Here is a 20,550-nt window from a genome sequence, read left to right as displayed (position 1 = left end):
CATTTCCTGGATGAATTTACTACAATCAAATATTGGCCATGCAGCTGAGAAAATATCAGTCTCCCAGGGCTGATAACACTTACTGAGACTGCCTTGCAATGTCCAAACTGAAGCATAAAAACTAGAGGCCATTTGTTGAGTAACAGTAAAAACCCAAACTTTCCAATGTCAAATATTCATATTAGCCTTAGCCTAAGCAGTCCATTCTTTTCTTCTAAGAAACAAACAAACAAAAAAAAAAACATGAAAATTAGATTTTGTTGCAAAAATGGTTTTGGCAAGGGAAACGATTTGTAGGTCTCAAATGTTACTGGATATGTGCTATAGAGACTAAAACTCCCATCTGTACTGCCAGATCCTTGAGCTGGCATGGGAGGGATGCTATCAGCTTTCTTCCTCTAACTCTTGTTTGTAAATATGTCTTACATTTCAACTAATCCATTCCCTAGATATCTTAATATCATTTATCCTGCAGTGGCTTGAGTCTTACTAACTCAGCCAGGTGATAGAATGTTCTATATATATGATGAAAGAAACTTTTCAGGCACATAGTTACATGATAATTTTCTAAATAATTTTCTACATTTTCCACAATTGCATTTTCAAAACATCCTATTTTTAAGGTCTTATTACGCCTTAGTGCATTCCATGTTTACTATCTAAGCCTATGTGTTAACAGATTTGAAAATTGTCAATGACTGTGGAGTAATCAGGATTTGCAAATATTGTGACTGGGATATTTTTTATATTCTATTTTTATTGAATTAGAATTTGCAAACATTGAAGTGCACAGATCTTAAGTGTATGTACAATTTAATAAGTTTTGATAAATATATATTTCTGTGTATCATTACGGTCAAGATAAAGAACATTTTTATTACCCCCCCAAAATTCCCTCATTCCTACTTCTATCCTCCTCACCCCCTACAGGCAAACATTCTTTTGCTTTTTCTCATCATAAATTAGTGTTGTCTGTTTTAGGGCTTCCTATAAATACAATCTTTTTTAAAAAAAATTATTTATTATACTTTAAGTTCTGGGGTACATGTACAGATCATGCAGGTTTGTTACATAGGTATACATGTGCCATGGTAGTGGTTTGCTGCATCCATCGCCCCATGATCTACATTAGGTATTTCTCCTAATGCTATCCCTCCCCAATCCCCCTACCTCCTGCTATTCCTCCCCTAGCCCCCCTCTCCTCTCCCACCAAGTGATAAGGCCAGTCTCCCTTCACCTTCTGCCAGAGTAAAAGCTTCCTGAGGCCTTCACCAAAAGTGGGTGGTGGTGCTGTGCTTCTTATACAGTATGCAGAACCATAAGCCAACATAGACCTCTTTTCTTTATAAATTATCCAGCCTCAGGTATTCCACTATAGCAACACAAAATGAACTAATACAAGAGGCTTCATCAATTTTAATCCTCAAGCTCATGGAGCAGAGCCCCCTGATGACTCATGATGAGCATGTCACATATGTGAGAAATACCTCTCTTTTGTCTTAAGCCACTAAGTTTTTGCAGTTGTTTATTTACATACCATGACCTAACTTACTACAGCTAATATAAAGAGGAAAACTTCTAGAGTGTCCTCTGGTAATACCTGGTTCTACTTTAGCTTAGAATTATCTCATGTTCATCAACTATAAAATAAGATTAGTGTGTAAGAAAGTGTCTAGGGTGCTTCCAAGTTGCAAATTACTATATACTTCTAAACTTACTGATTATTTCTCTAGGCTCTGACTTTATGTTGATGTTCATATTGACAAATCTATGTTTTCACTCAGCAATCTGTTCCAATGCATTTTTAACACATTTGGGATCTGATCATAAGACTTTCCTTTTGGGAGATCTTTTGGAAAAAGGACTCCTTTTTGATGGTATAAAGGGAAACTAAGACAAGAACTTTGCTCATTTTTTTAGGGATTTGAGCTTAGAGAAACAGGAGTCAGCAAAAGCAACTTTTTCTTAGGAATTGGTAGGTTAAAAAAAAAGCTACTTGTAGCACTGTGAAATAAAAAAATGTTTTATTTTAAAACATTTTTTAAAAGTTAAAAAAAAAAAAAAAAACAAAGTCTAGTTGCTGAGAAAATATTGAGGAGGGAGAAAAAGGCTCATTTAGGGCATGTAACAACACTGAAATAGTTTAGGAGAAAGAAAAAGTCCTCACCAGAGTTAAAACATCTGCTATTAGAAATTACTGAGAAAAGAGCAATGCTTATACTGTGTATAAATTGCCAAGCAATGGAATATGTTCACGGATGACAACTGTTTCAAATATAAATTATCACTCGTCATTAAGCTTTATTCAATTAGCCAAGCAAATGAATGAGAGAATGCCACTGCTGAATCTTGTACATGTCTTTATGTCTCATGTGTTCATCTTGAAAACCCAAGACATTCTTCACTGAGGGCAACATATGGATTGACTAAATCTCAAGTATTAATTCAAAGCCATTTTTCTCTCCACTATCCCAGGATACAAAACGCAGCTGAGAACAAGTCAGAGTATAAAACACAGACTTTCTTCCCCTAGGTTCAGATAACAGACATGCAGCCAAATGGAATTTTACCAAACTTTCTAAAATGAGTAACACTGTGTGAGCACTGTTCCCTTGGGAACTTTATGAAAATGAGATACTTATCACAAAGGGTTCTCCAAGAAAAAAAATCCCTTTAAAAAATGGGCATTTACATGACCTAGAAAGAACTGCAGAAAATTACAAATACCTAGGAACACTTTAAACTAGAAAACTTGAATTTTCCCTAATATGATAATAAAAAAAGAAATTAAAATTTATTGAATGTCTGGTACTTATTCTTTCAACAACATTTATTGGTTGTATGTAAGATGCCAAGAACTATGCTAGATGCTTTCATAAAAACTGTCTCATTTAGTCAAGAACTCTGTAAAGTACAGATTAATTCATAGATGAATGGCTTGCCTACATTCACACAACTGGGTCTTTTATGTGAGAAGTATTTAAGAGACTCTACTCCATGCTGGTGCTTTTCTGTGCACTAGAGCCCATCACTAACATTTGGGGACCCAGGATGAGCATAAAAACTGAGGTCCCTAGACCAGATGTCTAAATATTTAAAATTATAAACACCGGTGTGCTGGAGCCAGCTCTTTCTTATAGGCCATAGGCCTCTCTTCCCAAGTTCAAATTTATTAATGTTGTACTGGTAGCTTGAAATCAGCCATGGTGGGAACAGCAGACCATAGCAAATGGCAAACACTACAAATTGTCTTTTGGTTTGTCTTCAGAGAGCCTTTTGTTAAGTATTTACAAACATAGCACTGCTTATAACAACCTAACCTTTGAATAAAATATGTTCTGCTCCTTAACTTTTAAAAATATACCTTCATAGTTACATGGAAGGCCAAGTTTGTATTTAGTCCCAGATTCCTGTTGTTCCACACCAGAATTTGGCAGAGAAGAGAACGCCATTCCCTAGAACTCTGGCCCCTCACCTGCAGACTGAGGCCCTAGCTCTCACTACTTCTCATGACATCCCAAGTTTCATCATACACTGGGAAGGAGTCCATGTGAACACCTGTGGACACTCCAGCACACATATTGAAGCTTTGTCTATTTGTATACCACACATACATAGAAAGAGCTGCCCCAGATCCCCGCCTTGGGCTTAGGGGCAAACACACCAGTGGTACTGAGCAACCTCAGTTGACTGGATGAAGGGAGAGAATACTTACAGATGCTGGAAGCAGACACAAGTCTTTAAGGGTCTGAAATTTCAGGGTCTGGGACCTTAGAGCATTATCTAGAAAAGAAGGATGGTATGGGCTCTGGGTGAGTCCCTTCTTATAGATAAATCACCCCTCGGAGAGTGGTGCAGATGGAGGAGGGCTCAGGCAGAGCCCTCTAAAACACAGGGCTCAGGATAAAGGTCCTTATTCCCTGATCTAAGAATTGTACTAAATACAGAAGTTTCAAAGCCCTCATGGAACTTCTGTTCCATGAGGAGGGGAAAAATCTACCAAGCAAATGGAAAACAGTAAAAAGTAGGTATTGTAATCCTAATTTCAGACAAAACAGACTTTAAACCAACATAGATCAAAAAAAGACAAAGAAGATAATTACAAAATGGTAAAAGGTTCAATTCAACAAGAATATCTATCTCAAATATATATGAACCCAACACAGGAGAACCCAGATTCATAAAGCAAGTTCTTAGCGGCTTTCAAAGAGACTTAGACTCACGCAATAATAGTGTGAAACTTCAACACCCTACTGACAGTATTAGACAGATTATCAAGGCAGAAAGTTAACAAAGATATTATACAGACAGTATTAGACAGACTATCAGGGCAGAAAATTAACAAAGATATTTAGGACACATACACAGCACAGGACCAAATTAACCTGATAGATACCTACAGAACTCTCCACCCAAAAAAACCCAGAATATACATTCTTCTCATAATGTTATGGCACATAATCTAAAATTTGACCACATAATCAAACACAAAACACTTCTCAGCAAATGCAAAAGAACTGAAATCATAACAACCGCTCTTTCAAACCACAACACAATCAATTAGAAATCACAAATAAGAAATTTGCTCAAAACCATACAATTCCATGGAAATTGAGTAACCTGCTCCTGAATGACTTTTGTATAAATAATAAAAGTAAGGCAGAAATCAACAAGTTCTATGAAACGAATGAGAATAAAGATACAACATACCAGAATATCTGGGATACAGCTAAGGTAGTGTTAAGAGGGAAATTTGTAGCACCAAATACTTCAAAAAGTTAGAAAGAGCTCAAGTTAACAATCTCACATCATAACTAAAGAACTAGAGAACCAAGAGCAAACTGAACCCAAAGCTAGCAGAAGACAGGAAAAAACCAACATCAGAGCTAAACTAAAGGAGATTGAGATGCAAAAAAATCATTCAAAAAATCAGTGAATCCAGGAATTGATTTCTTGAAAAAATTAATAAAATAGAACACTAACTAAACAAACAACAAAAGAGAAAAGATCCAAATAAACACAAATAGAAATAACAAAGGAGATATTACAACTGGGGGGCCCCACAGCAATCAGAGAACATTATGAATACCTCTATGCACACAAACTAGAAAAGTTAGAAAAATTGATATATTATTGGACACATACGCTGTCCCAAGAAATTGGAAGAAGGAAGAAATTGAATCCCTGAACAGACCAATAACAAGCTTTGAAATTGAATCCTTAATAAATAGCCTACTAACCAAAAATAAAAAAACAGATGGATCCACAGCCAAATTCCATCAAATGTACCAAAAAAGCTGGCACCATTCCTACTGGAGCTATTCAAAAAAAAATGAGAAGAAGGGACTCTTCCCTTACTCAGTCTATGAGGCCAGCAAACAAAGCTGACAAAAATAAGCAATAGTAAAAGGACTCCCTATTCAATATATGGTGCTGGGATAACTAGCTAGCCATAAGCAGAAACATAACAACAACAACAACAACAAAAATACATCAGGCCAATATCCTTGATGAACATCTATGTAAAAATCCTCACAAAATACTGGCAAACCAAATACAGCAACACATCAAAAAGTTTATTCACCACAGTCAAGTTGGCTTTATCCCTGGGGTTCAAGGTTGGTTCAACTTACACAAAACAATAAGTGTGATAAACTGAACAAAAGACAAAAACATGATTATCTCAATAGATGCAGAAAAGACGTTTGATAAAATTCAACACACCATCATGTTTAAAACCTCTCAATAATCTAAGTATCAAAGGAACACATTGAAAAATAATAAGAGCCATCTATGACAACCACAGCCAACATTATATTGAATAGGTAAAAAGCTGGAAACATTCCCCTTGAAACCTGGCATAAGACAAAGATGCCCTCTCTCACCACTCCTATTTATAGTACTGGAAGTCCTGGCCAGGGCAATCAGGCAAGAGAAAGAAATAAGCGTTTATATGGGAAGAGAAGAAGTCAAAATGCCCTTTTTGCAGACAAAATAACCCTATATCTAGAAAACTTCATAGTCTCAGCCCAAAAGCTCCTTAAGCTGATAAACAACTTCAGCAAAATCTCAGGATAAAAATAATCAATGTACAAAAATCACTAACACTCCTATAAACTAACAACAGTCAAACTGGGAGCTGAATTAGAAACTCTATTCTATTCACAAAAAGAACAAAATATCTATGAATACAGCTAAAAAAAAAATCTGCAAGGAGAACTACAAAAACACTGCTCAAAGAAATCAGAGATGAAACAAACAAATCAAAAAAGATTCCATGCTCATGAATAAGAACAATGTCACTAAGACGGCCATACTGTCCAAAAAATTTACAGATTCAATGCTGTGTCTATCAAACTATTAATGACAATCTTCACAAAACTATAAAATATACTTTCTAAAATTCATATGAACCAAAAGAGAGCCCCGATAGCCAAAAATATCATAAGCAAGAAGAATTAAGGAGAAGGAACTTCTTCTCCATAGCTGGAGGCATCATGCTACCCAACTTTAAACTATACTAAAGGGCTACAGTAACTAAAACAGTGTGGTACTGGTACAAAAACAGACAAATAGACCAATGGAACAGAATAGAGAGCCCAGAAATAAAGCGTCACACCTACAACTAGTGGATCTTTGACAAAGCTGACAAAAATAAGCAATGAGAAAAGGACTCTCTATTCAATAAATGGTGCTGGGATAACTAGCTAGCCATGAGCAGAAGATTGAAAACAGACACCTTCTGTACACCATATACAAGAATTGACTCGCCGGGCGCGGTGGCTCAAGCCTGTAATCCCAGCACTTTGGGAGGCGGAGGCGGGTGGATCACAAGGTCAAGAGATCGAGACCATCCTGGTCAACATGGTGAAACCCCGTCTCTACTAAAAATACAAAAAAATTAGCTGGGCATGGTGGTGCGTGCCTGTAATCCCAGCTACTCAGGAGGCTGAGGCAGGAGAATTGCCTGAACCCAGGAGGCGGAGGTTGCAGTGAGCCGAGATCGCGCCATTGCACTCCAGCCTGGGTAACATGAGTGAAACTCCGTCTCAAAAAAAAAAAAAAAAAAAAAAAAAAAAAAAAACCAAAAAAAAAAAAAAAAAAAAAAAAAAAACAATTGACTCAAGATGGATTAAAGATAAAAATGTAAAACTCAAGACTATAAAAACCATGGAAGACAGCCTAGGCATACCATTATGAGCACAGAAATGGGCAAACATTTCATGAAGAAGATGCCAAAAACAATTACAACAAAAGCAAAAATTACAAATGGGATCTAGTTGAACTAAAAAGCTCCTGGACAGCAATAGAAACTATTAACAGAGCAAACAGACAACCTATAGAAATGAGAGAAAGTATTTGCAAACTATGCATCTGACAAAGGTCTAATATCCAACTTCCATATAAAAACTTAAGCAAATTTATAAGAAAAAAAACAAACTACATTAAAAAGTAGGCAAAGAACATGAACATTTTTTATAAGAAGACACATGCAGCCAACAAGCATATGAAGAAAAGCTCAACATAACTGATCATTAGAGAAATGCAAATCAAAACTGCAATGAGATACCATTTCATACCAGTCAGAATGGCTATTGTTAAAAAGTCAAAAAAATAACAAATGCTGGTGAGGTTATGGAGAAAAAGAAATGTTTATACACCACTGGTGAGAGTGTAAATTAGTTCAACATTAGTGCAAAACAGTTTGGTGATTCCTTAAAGACCTAAATACAGAACTGTTATCCAACCCAGCAATCTCATTTCTGAGTATATACCCAAAGGAATAATTCTGTCATAAAGACACATGCAAGCATATGTTCATTGCAACACTATTTACAATAGGAAAGACATGGAATCAACTGAAATGCCCATCAATGGTAGACTGGATAAAGAAAATGTGATACATATACACCACGGAATACTATGTAGCCATAAAAAATAATGAGATCATATTCTTTGCATGGACATAGATTGAGCTGGAGGCCATTATCATTAGCAAACTAATATAGGAAGATAAAACCAAATACTGCATGTTCTCACTTACAAGTGGGGGCTAAAAGGTGAAAACAGATGGAGGCATAGAGGAGAACAATAGGCACTGCATCCTACTGCAAGGTAGAGAATGGGAGGAGAGAGAGGATAAGGAAAAATAACTAATAAGTACTAGGTCTAATGACCTGGTGATGAAATAACCCGGGTGACAAAATAGTCTGTACAACAAGCCCCCATGACATGAGTTTACCTATATAACAAATGTGCACATATACCCCTGAACTTAAAGTTTAAAAATTTTTTAATTAAGATATAGTTGGTAAATAAAAATTATATACATTTATGGTGTATAATGTAATGCTTAAATGTATGTATATGCTGTGAAATCACAAAATCAAGCTAACATATTCATCACATCATATACTTATTCTGTGTTGTGAGAACATTTACTATCTAGCCTCTTAGCCATTTTCAAGTATATAAGGTATTACTATTAACTGTAGTACAGTAGATCTCCTGAACTTATTAATCCTGTCTGACTAAATTTTTGTACCCTTTGGCCATTATCTCCCCACTCTCCTGCCTCAACTCTCACCCCCTGACAGCCACCATGCTACTCTATGCTTCTTGGAGTTTGACATTTTTAGATGCCACATATAAGTGAAATCATGTAGTGCTCATCTTTTGGTGCCTCGCTTATTTCACTTAGTATATGTCCTGCAAGCTCATGCACGTTGTCACAAATTATAAGATTTCCTTCTTTTTCAGGGCTGAATAGAATTCCATTACACACACACACACACACACATATATCATATTTTCTTTATCCATTCATCTATTTATGAGCCCAGGTTGATTCCCTTTATTGATTACTGTGAACAATGCTGTAATGACATTGGTCTAGGCAGTGACTTTTTGTATATGACACCAAACAGAGGCAACAAAAGCAAAAATAAATGAGGTGGCATGAAACAAAAAAGCTTTTGCACAGCCAAAGCAACAGTCAACAGGGTGAAAAGATAATCTATAGAATGGGAAAAAAATATTTGTAAACTATCCATATGACAAGGAGTATCCAAAGTATATAAGAAACACTCGACAGCAAACAACCCAATGTAAAAAAGAAATCTTATTTTAAAAAAGACAAAGAATCTGAATAGACATTTCTCAAAATAAGACATACAAATGTCCAGCAACGCTATGAAAAAAAAATGCTCAAATCACTAATCATCATGGAAATGTAAATTAAAACTCAAACTAGAATGAGATGCCACCCTGCACTGTAGAATGACTTTCATCAGAAAGACAAAGATGAATATTACAGAGAACGTAGGGAAAAGGGAACCCTTATACACTGATATGGTTTGGCTCTGTGTCCCCACCCAAACCTCATCTCAAATTGTAATCCTCCCCATAATCCCTATGTGTCAAGGGCAGAATCTGGTGGGAGGTGATTGGACCATGGGGATGGGGGTGGTTTCCCCCATACTGTTCTCATGATAGTGAGTTCTCACGAGATATGATGGTTTTATAAGGGGCTTTTCTCCCTTCACTCATTTGCTCTTTCTTGCCTGCCACCATGTAAGACATGCCTTTGCTTCTCTCTTGCCTTCTGCCATGAGTGTAAGTTTCCTGAGCCCCTCCACCCCAGGCATGCAGAACTATGAGTCAGCAAATATCTTTCCCTGATAAATTACCCAGTCTCTGTTATGTCTTTATAGCAGTGTGAGAATGGACTAACACATACACTGTTGCTGGAAATGTAAATTGATTCAACCATTATGGAAAACAGTATGGTTGTTCCTCAGAAAATTAAAAATAGAACTACCACATGATCCTGCAATCCTACCTCTTGATATATATATCCAGAGGATGTAAAATAATCCTGTCCAAGAGATATTTGCACTCCCATGTTCATTTAAGAAGTTTCTTATATTGGAGAGCAGAATTTTGTTTGTCTATTTGTGAGAATTGATTCTTTATGTGCAAGTCTTTAAACTTTAGTAATATATTTATTTTTTGGTTTATTTGTTGTTTATCATTCCATTAGAAACTATGTTTATGTGGCACATTCTTGTCAGCAACTTTCTTAAAGCTAATACAGAATTTACCTAATTTATTCCAGTAATTGTCACCAAAATACAAAGGGTAAAGGAACTATTAATTGTGTATATTTCTGTGATGTCATGAATTATTAAAATATAATTATATAATTTCTTCTGGCATACCTACAATTTCAGTTACTGTAAGTTTAAGATGCTGGTCACATATATAATGGCACCCAACATATACACACCCTCCTCTCATACATGGAAAACAAACCTTGCTGTTGTTTTCACTGGACAGTGAGTGTAGTAATTTGACCTGGAGACTTGGGGGAGGAAAGGAGGAAAGTGGAAAAGAGGCTCCTCTTTTCAGATGCAGGGACACAGTTTAAATTTTATTGTTAAAGGACCCGACAGAGCATCATTTAGGGAGCGGGTGCTGCCATTCTGGAAGGGGAGATTTCCCATAAAGGAGTCCACCAGACAGTTGGGCTGCATTTTCTCTCTCTGTGGTTAGCTCTTGTTCTTTTTTGGCTGAGTCTCACTCACAGCCCTGTAAGCCCTTCGGGCAAGAAGCAACAAGTTGCAGGCTGCTTCTACATCTTCCTAGGAAAGGGGTGTTAGGTGGGAGGAGGTCAGAGGACTCATTCATCTCTCTCCTGGACCTTAGTTGCCACCTGCAGACTTTCTTTTACTGTAATCTAGACTGTTAAGACCTAGGACCTGAGACCAGTCCAACAAGCCCTCCCTCTGAACTGGGCTCTCTTCAAGCGTATACCTGGCAGTCAGGCTGCGAATCCTGGTATGCTGCCTACTCTGGCCTTTCCCTTTTGTTGCCCTAAGGGCTATGTGTTGTAAGCCAAATCACTGGGCAACCAGGTACCTTCAAAAAAGCCCCAAGCTGTCTGGAAACTACTGTCTATTCCAGCTGAAACTGCCCAGAAAGGAGGGCATCAGGCATAGGGAACCAATCCCAGTCTTTCTACCAGTTCCTTATAACTACTCAAACTCCCTTTAAAGAGGCTCACATTGGAATGCCCTGTTGACAAGTACATACCACTTCACTTCTGCTGGGGTGAGAGCTGGTAGCTTCTCCCTGTTAAATGCACATCTCAATGCCTCTGCCCTAAGTGAGTTGTGCAATAAATGAGCTGTCATACTGAACAGGTGGGAAAGAAGTGAACTGCTTGTTCACTTGCTACTATTGCCACTGCTGGTCCAGAAATAGAAGATAAGACAGGTGAGAACTGCTTTTCCTTCTAACAAGAAAGATTCTAAACTGAGGCAATGCTTTGCATTGAGTCCTGGGGTATTGTGGTTTTGGGAACCAGCAGTAGTCTTAGTATTTTCTCTCAGTAACTCCTTCCCCTCTAGGCCATAAAGGCTCTTTTCTTTAAAACAGCAGCAGCAACAACAACAACAAACAGCACAAAAAACAATGAAAAAAACCCTCCAAGCTCCCTTCAGTAGTTGCTACACCTTCAGATTGAGACATCCGTCCTTATTTGCAAACCTCAGCTGTGTCTGGGGGCAGGGCCACAGTGAAACTGCCAGGAGCAAAAAGGCTTCCAAGGAAAAGTACCACATCAGACTGGAAACTGGAGGCAGATCAATCCTGGGATGTGACAGGCTCTCTCTCCAAAGGACCCACGGACCAAAGCTGACAGTTTCTTTACTTGGTGAGTTTTGTGTGGTTTGATGTGTGAAACATATCTGAGAACAGGTATGATTGAGCTCAACTTCCTTTTCTCCTTATTGGAAGAGTTTGTGAATTAAAGTCTGTGTGCTGAGGCGGTCGGGAGCATCCAATTAGAACTCCAGTCACATGTAGCTAAGAGCCATGTGGACTGTGCTGGGGATGGTCCATCAAGCATTTGGAATAGACTTGCTTTTGGAATGTAGTGAATCTGATTGCTTCTTGGCAGCTTCTCTCTCCCAATTATGTTTGGCTTAGTCTGATAGTCAAATTACTTTACGATCCCTAAACTAATCCAGAAAGTATACAGAGGAGACACAGAGAACACTGTCTAAAAAGAGACTGGGGATGGGCGAAGAGGGTTCTGGTTGAATTTTCAAAATGTTCCCTGAATAATCCACAACTCATCCCAAGAATGGTAACTGCATATGATACCCTGGCCCTTTGTTAAGCTCAAAAAACTGACTATAGCATGCCTCTTTAAAATACAGACCAATTAAAACCATTGTGCATATTTTCAATTGTTTTGTTCCCTTAGTGAAGCTCAAGAAGGTATATTACAGGTATGGATTTGATTAAAAACGTAAGGTTTCACATAATGAACATATGTTCTCGTTGAAATAATTTAGAAATTTTCCTGAAATCTAAACCCAGTATTTTGTATTACATCAGAAAACAAAGCCTTGATAATGTGAGCTCCAATCGGAACATGGTGATTCCACTGAAGTGAATCTAAAGTTTCCCTTTGTATAATTTACAAATGAAGTGTTTGCACGAAATTTAATGCTTTAAGGAAGATAGGCAAAATTGTAAACCTACTTTAGAGAATGGACGGGTTTTTCTAATGGCATTGTTTTTGTTGTTATTGTTGTTGTTTTGTTGTTATTTTGTTGTTATTGTTGCTCTGTCGTCTAGGCTGGAACGCAGTGATGCAATCATAGCTCACTGTAACCTCGAACCCCTGGGTTCAAATGATCCTCCTGTGTTAACCTCCCAAGTAACTCAGAGTACAGGCATGCACTACCATGGCTGCCTAATTTTTTTTGGTAGATATAGGGGTCTCACTATGTTGTCGGTCTCAAACTCCTGGCCTCAAACAATCCTCCTGCTCTGGCCTCCCAAAGTTCTGGGATTACAGGCCACTGCACCTGGCCTCTAATTGCTTCATAGAATTCATTATTCACATGAGAATATATTCACAAATTGTTAAGTATCTCAGTCACTTATTAAACCAAGTTTAAAAGTAATAATAATAACCATTTTACAATTTTAAAAAGACTTCAAGTTGAAGGGCTTTGGACAGCAGGTATCTTGAGCAGAGTATGTATGTATTTAAGTGATGTTAAAGTGCAGGCAGTACAAATATTGTCTAGTCAACCTCCACCTTACCAAGTAAAAATTAATTGATTTTATTATTTAAAGGTTGAAATATAAAATAACAACAATATAGTTAAGCCTCCATGGTGTAATGTCTACAAAACTTCTTGTCCTCTCTCTAAAGCCGAAATGTCAGATGGTGAGGTTAGCTAACACCCAACAATCTTGAGATTTAGCTACCAATTTTAATACTACTTTTTTTTTTGTACATTGAAAACATTACTTAGAAAATTATTCATCCATAAATTTTCCATGATGGGGTGGTATGTCAAAATTCCTATTTCCTTTGCGTTCACAGCTGTTACTTCCCCTCTCCAGGCTCAAGGTCATCTGTATAATGGAAGTGATAGCACTGGTCTTAGAGGGTTTTCTAGAGGACTAAGATAATGTTAGAAAATATCAGCTGAGTGACTAGAACGTAATCGCCGTATAAATGGTTTGACATACACTTTGCACATAGACATCCATACAATTTGCACGTTTCTTTTATTTTGATCTTTTTTTTTATCCTACCACATAGAGGCAGGAAGTCAAACATATTAGTGCATCCTGCTATATAACAGCAGGTTTGATGGCTTACCCTGAGGAAGAGAAGATAAAAATTAAGATACAGACATTTGCTAACATGGGTCTATGCTGGTCTAGTTTTCCATTTACTGAAAACACTCAAGAAATAACAGGCTTTTATTCTGAGGGATAAGTAATTTAGTAGATGAATCAGCCTTCTCAGTTAGACATTAATCTACTACAATTTTAGTTTTATGTATAGTAACTAAAGTTTCTGCATCCATTTTCTGTGAATTCCCTCCAAAACCTATGATTGAAATTACTAGTAATTAATGTTTGAAGAATTTTTGTACTCTTTTTAATGAAAACTTGAAAAGTGTAACCTAATACATATATACTTGGCTGGCAAACGCAGCTTTCGGGCAATATCTCTCACTAAACAGCAGTGTGAGCTCAGAAAAATCACACCCAGCATCTCTGAGCTTCCATTTTCCCTGCATGTCTCCTGAGGGCCCTGTGACCCAATAATAGCATAGGCTGTTTCATTCTGTTTCTAAAAGCCCTAGTTCTAAGTTACTTTAATTTCCAAGATCAATGAATAAAATAAATTCCAGAGCTACTTTCTTGATTTTCCAAACAGTGCTGAAGAATCAGAAGACAAATGTGAATTTGTAATATTAAGAAAAAGAAAACAAAGGAGAAAACCCACACCCATCACTAAAGTAGAATAATTTCAAAAACAAGCAATCTAGTTGTACCCAACAAAAGTCCCAGACAAACTTCTTTTACTCTGAAGAGAAAAAATATGGTAGGTGAATGAATTAGAAGGGAAAGACACCACACACATACACACACACAGACACACACACACATTACACACATGTATTGATATGAAATAAAAGAAACCTATCCCATCAGATAAGAATATGCCAAAAATCCAAGGGCTGTTTCTCAGAACAGGCAAAACCACTCCTTCCTACCAAATCAATCTGATATTTCATAAACTAAATTATATGAATAAAAATTATCATTAAGTGTAAAATAAAAAAATTATCTTATAGGTGTTCTTTAATTTGTCAAAGAAATCCCACTGACAAAAATTTATCTTATATAGCTAGGAGTATCTACATTTTTCTTTTCTTCAGAGAAAACAGTAGCTTATCATCTAAGTAAATTGCCATAGTACTTAGCTGAGCTCAATTCTAACAAGCCAAGTTACTTAAATTAAAAAAACAGATTTCAACAAATCATATTATCATACAAACTATAATTTACAGAAAGCATTTGCTTTTAAATACTGATGATCTGCAATGTTTTATATATTTTTTAAAATTTTCATCACATTTGCCCCAGTAGAGCTTTAAATAATCCAGAAAAAGTTAAAATGGGAGCTTATTTTCCCATTTTGCCCCACTTTTGTTTGGATTAACTTTCACATTTATCATAAATCTAAGAAAAGAATTGTGAAGAGAAGGAATGACCCACCAAGTTTCTACAGAGATACCTAAGTAATTTAACATCAGCAACACCCAAGTCTTTCCAGTTCTTCTGCACTCTCCCATGTGCCTTGGGCAGCCTCCAGACACACACTATCCTGACATTACCTCTCTTGGAACACCTCCCTCAGGATATCCATTTGGCAAAATGGGTTGGAGAGAATGGCCTCACGTTCCCCCAATGATTGGAAATGTGCTTCTTCCTCTCTCGTTCAAACCTAGGTAAAAGAAGAAAAAGAAAAAAAAAGATGGAAAGCTCAAAACAGCAGTCTGAAATACACTCAGTGTTTGTTGGTACAGATGTCTATAGGAATGATCACTTCAATAGTTGGTGTGACATGGGTACAACACTATCTTTAAGCAGAGAAACCATGTTCCTCATAATAGAAAATGCACCTCAGGACTGAGTATTCATTAAGTAGTAGTGTTTCAAATTTCAAGTTGTATAAAAATTTTTCAGCCAAAAAATGTTCAAACACATTAACGAATATATTTTTAATGTATTGAGTTTAAATATATATATATATATATATATATATATATATATAAAATCAGCCCACAAAGAGCTTCATAAAAATAAATAGGAATAATTTTTAAATGCTCTTATTCCTACAATAACTTAAGATAAATCATCTGTATGCTGGTATTTCCCAACCTCTTTCTACTTTTGTTTATTTGGGTAATTACAGTAGATTTTTTTCTTTGGCTTGAAATGAGGATTCAATGAGTTATTACATATAAAGAACTTAGTGAATGGCATAAAGAAAGCATTCAATAAATGTAAACTATTACTACTTTTACCACTACTGCTACTTCTACTACTATTACTACTATTGTAATCTTATTGTACATACAATTAAAGCTATTAATCTTTATTATTATTCCTGTTTTATTGAGGTAAATTGGCAAATAAACATTGTAAGCATAATTATTAACATTTATGTATACATTGTGCAATAATTACCACAATCAAACTAATTAATATATTCATAACTTTACATAGTTATCATTGTGTGTTGGAAGGGTGAGAACACTTGAAATCTACTCTTTGAGCAAATTTTGAATAAACAAGACAGTATTACTAACTACAGTCAGTATGTTGTACACTGGATCTCCAGAACCTATTTATCCCGAAGAAGTACTATCCTTTGACCAACATATCCCCATTTCTCCCACCTCCCAGGCCCTGGCACCCACTTTTCTACTCATCAGTTCAGCATTTTTAGATTCCATGTATAAGTGAGATCATATTGCACTTGTCTTTCTGTGCCTGACTTATTTCACTTAGCATAATGCCTTTCAGGTTCATCTCTGTTATCACAAATGACAGAATGTTTCTTCTTTTTTTGAGGCTGGATAATATTCTGGTGCATGTGAGGGTGTGTGAGTGTGTGTGTGTGTGTGTGTGTGTGTGTGTGTGTGTGTGTAGACAGATGATAGATAGATATGGGTTTAGATATATATTACATTTTTTAATCACTCATCTATCAATGGACACAAGTTAATTCCACGTTTTGGTTATTCTGAATAATGCTGTAATGAACATGGAAATACAAATACCTCACTGACATACTGATTTCACTTCCTTTGCCTATATGGCCAGTAATTATACTGCTGGAATGATAGTTCCACGTATTATTTCGGGGAGAATCTCTATAATGTTTTCTATAATGGCTGAAATAATTTACATTCCCACTAACAGTGTACAAGGGTTTTCTTTTCTTTTCTCCATATCCTCACCAATACTTTTATCTTTTTGACAACAGTCATCCTTACAGGTGTGAGATGATATCTCATGGGGTGGTTTTGGTTTGCATTTACCTGATGATGATTGATAGAATTTTTATATCCCTACTGGCCATTTATATGTCTTCTTTAGAGAAATGTCTATTCCATTTCTTTGCCCATTTTTTAAATTTCTTAATTTTTTATTGTTTTAGGGGTAAAGTCTATGTGGCCCAGGTTGGCCTCAAACTCCTGAGTTCAAGCAATCCTCCTACCTCAGCCTCTCGAATAGCTGGGATTACAGGCGTGCACCACTATATCCAGCTGCACATTTTAAATTGGGTAGTTTGTTTTCTTGAGTTGTTTGAATTTCTTATATATTTTGGAGATTAACTGCTTATCAGATGTATTGGCCCTGCTGTGGCTTACAGAAGAGTCAACATAGCTCCATTTGAAAGTGACTTTGGCATATAGAATGATATAGGATAATTGCTTCACTTACTTGATTAAAATAAGTAAAAACATAGATGGCTCTCAAAGGTACAGTTTACAAATATTTTCTCTCATTTTTTAGGCCATTTCCTCACTCTCTTTATTATTTCCTTTGCTGTGCAGGGATTGACTCTGATGCCATCTCATTTGTTTATTTTTGCTTTTGTTGCTTGTTCTTTTGGATTCACATCCAAAAAAAATCTGTGCCTAATCAGTTTTCCCATATGTTTTCTTCTAGTAATTTTAAAGTCTCAGATTTCATATTTAAGTCTGTAATCCATTTTGAGTTGATTTTTATGTACAATGTGAGATGAGGGTCCAATTTTATACTTCTTCATCTGGATATTTAGTAACACACCACCATTTGTTGAAGAGACTGCTTTTTCCCCACTGAGTGTTCTTGGGAACTTTGTCAAAGATTAATTGACCTTAAACCCACGAATTTATTTATAGGCTGACTATTCTTTTCCATTGATTTATAGGTATGTTTTTATTCCAACACCATGCTGTTTTGATTACTATAGTCTTGTAGGATATTTTGGGATCAGATAATGTGATCCTTCCAACTTTGTTTTTCTTTCTCAAAACTGCTTTTGTCACTCAGAGTTTTTGTGGTTCTATACATATTTTACAGTTTGTGTTTTTATTTATTTGATAAGTGTCATTGGAGTTTTGACAGTAATTGTACCGAATCTGTAGATGACTTTGGTAGCATGGAAATTTTAACCAATAATAATTATTCGAATCCAAGAACACAGAGTATTGTTCCATTTATTTGTTTTTGTTCAATTTTTTTGTCATCATCTTACAGTTTTCAGTGTATAGATATTTTGCTTCCTTGGTTAAATGTAATCCTAAGTATTTTTAATGATCCTTGAAATGGAATTGTTTTATTGATACCTTTTTCAGAATGTTAGTTGTTATTACCTAGAAATGCTATGGATATTCGTATGTTGATTTTGTATTCTGTAACTTTACTACATTTATTAGTTCTAAAAGTTTTTTCTGCAGTCTTTAGGTTTTTCTGTGTATAAGATCATGTCATCAGAAAACTAGGACAATTTTACTTCTTCCTTTAAGATTTGGAAGCTTTTTATTTCTTCTTGACTAATTGCTCTGGCTAGGATTCCCAGTACTATGTTATTAGAAGTGGTAAGACTGAATATCCTTGTCTTGTTCCCAATCTTAGAGGAAAAGCTTTCAACTTTTCATTATTGAATATGATATTAGCTGTGGGCTTGACATATATGGCATTTATTATGTTGAGGTACATTCTTTCTATCCATCTTTGTTGATAATTATTACCATAAAAGGATGTTGAATTTTATCAAATGCTGCTTCTGCATCTGTTGAAATGATCACCTAATTTTTATCCTGCATCCTGCTAATGTGTTGTCATATTTACCGATTTGTGTGTGTCAAACTATCTTTGCATCCAGAGATAAATCCCACTTGATCATACTGTATGATCCTTTTAATGTGCTGTTAAATTCATTTTGCTAGTATTTTATTAAAGATTTTGCATCTGTTCACCAGGAATATTGGTCTATACTATCCTATTCTTTCAGTGTTCTAATCTGGCTTTGGTTTGAGAGTAGTGCTGGCCTCATAAAATGAGTTTGGAAGTATTAACCCTCTCCTTCAATTTTTGGGGAAAGTTTGAGAAGAATTTGTGTTAATTCTTCTTTAATGTTTGGTAGAATTCACCAGTGAAGCCATCAGGTCCTGGAGTTTCCATGGATGGAAGGATTTTGATTAATGACTTAATCTTCACACTTAATTGTCCTGTTCAGATTTTCTATTAATTATTTAGTCCTGGTACGTTGTACATTTCTAGGAATGAATTCGTTTCTTCTAGATTATTCAATTATTGACATATAACTGTTCATACGCTTTTATATTTCTGTGGTATCAGCTGTAATGTTTCCTTTTTCATTTCTGATTTTGGGTCTTCTCTCTTTTTTTCTTAAGTTAGCTAATGGTTTGTCAATTCTACCTTTCAAAAACAGTTGTAGTTTCATCTTTTCTTGTCTCAATTTCATTTACTTCTGCTCTGATCTTTATTATTTCCTTCCTTCTGCTAACTTAGGGTTTAGTATATTCCTTTTTTCTAGTTCCTTGAAGTATAAAGTTACGTTGTTTATTTAAGATCATTTTTTATTTCTTATGTAGACATTTATCATAATAAACTTTCCTCTTTGAACTACGTTTACTACGTCTCATACATTTATTATGTGCTATTTTTGTCTCAAGATATTTTTAATTTCTCTTTTGATTTTTTTCTTGTTCAGGAGTATGTTATTTAATTTTTACATATTTGTGAAAACTGAAAATTCACAGGAGTTTTTCAGGTTTTCCCCTGGTATCAGTTTGATGACAAAGTCATTGTCTCTCATAAAATGATATTTCATACAATAGCAAAGAAAATAATAAAACATTTTATTGTTTTATGTACAGCATTTTTATGTACATTTATATACAGCAGGGACTGTACATAAACTGCAAAGCCTAAAAGATGTGTGATCTGGCATTTTACAGAACATATTTGCCATCCCCTGACATAGATTAAAATGTACTACATTTCTTTTTTTAGTGTTATTTAAGGATCTAGTTGTATTGTTCCAGAGTTACTGGAAACATCTTTGTCTTTTGAAACAAGGTATGTGAGAAAACTTGCCAGCTAACCCTTTCTCTTGTCAGGAAATTCAAATGTCTTACCCATTCCACAGAGAATCTGTTATTAGGACTTCCATAAAGCTCCTCACTCAGACATATGAGCTAAACTTCCAGGTTTGAAAGTACATTGTAATTTTTGATGATTTTTAAGTAATAATGTTCTCCTATCACTATACAGATTTTTAAGAAAAAAAAAGATGATAGCACAGAAGCAGAAATAAGCATGAGAGCCAATTAATTGTATTTCTTCCATGCAATCAATGGATTACTCTATATTTGAGGCTAAAGAGAGAAAGCAATCTTTTTTGTCTTGACTCTAGTCAATAACTTGACTAAATTATCCTAGCCAATGATTTGAGGAAACATATGTGAAACCACCTAGAAGTATGTTACTTTAATGTTGTGTAAAGTATCTTTTAGGTTATCTTAATGTTGCATAAAGTCTTCTTGTAAGCTCAAGAAAGAAAGGGAACAATTTTATCTTACTTGTCACTAAATCTCCCAATGCCTATTGCAGTGCCTGGAAAGGATTTTATAAGGGGTG

General features: G+C 35.7%; 1 protein-coding gene and 1 long non-coding RNA gene across 4 annotated transcripts in view; one reads left to right on the top strand and one right to left on the bottom strand.

The window, feature by feature from the left end:
* Window positions 1–11,178: 11,178 nt before the first annotated feature.
* The window catches only part of BBOX1 (gamma-butyrobetaine hydroxylase 1), a 79,491-nt gene continuing 70,119 nt past the window's right edge, over window positions 11,179–20,550 (top strand). For 2 of the 3 annotated variants that reach the window (XM_037742086.1, XM_037742084.1), the window contains exons 1-2: window positions 11,179–11,277; window positions 11,440–11,716. The gene's annotated coding sequence lies outside the window, so the exon portion shown is untranslated. Of the gene's footprint in view, window positions 11,278–11,419; window positions 11,717–20,550 lie in introns of those variants that run through there. The other variant, XM_017538730.2, reaches the window with a different exon arrangement.
* The window catches only part of LOC108311314, a 166,527-nt gene continuing 161,181 nt past the window's right edge, over window positions 15,205–20,550 (bottom strand). The window contains exon 4 of the long non-coding RNA XR_001828129.2: window positions 15,205–15,331. This is a non-coding gene — a long non-coding RNA (uncharacterized LOC108311314). The remainder of the gene's footprint in view (window positions 15,332–20,550) is intronic.

Source organism: Cebus imitator, unplaced genomic scaffold, assembly GCF_001604975.1.
Source record: "Cebus imitator isolate Cc_AM_T3 unplaced genomic scaffold, Cebus_imitator-1.0 Scaffold113, whole genome shotgun sequence".
Lineage (NCBI taxonomy): Eukaryota > Metazoa > Chordata > Mammalia > Primates > Cebidae > Cebus > Cebus imitator.
The sequence above is the reverse complement of the archived record's forward strand: the minus strand, read 5'-3'. Positions and strand labels throughout refer to the sequence as shown.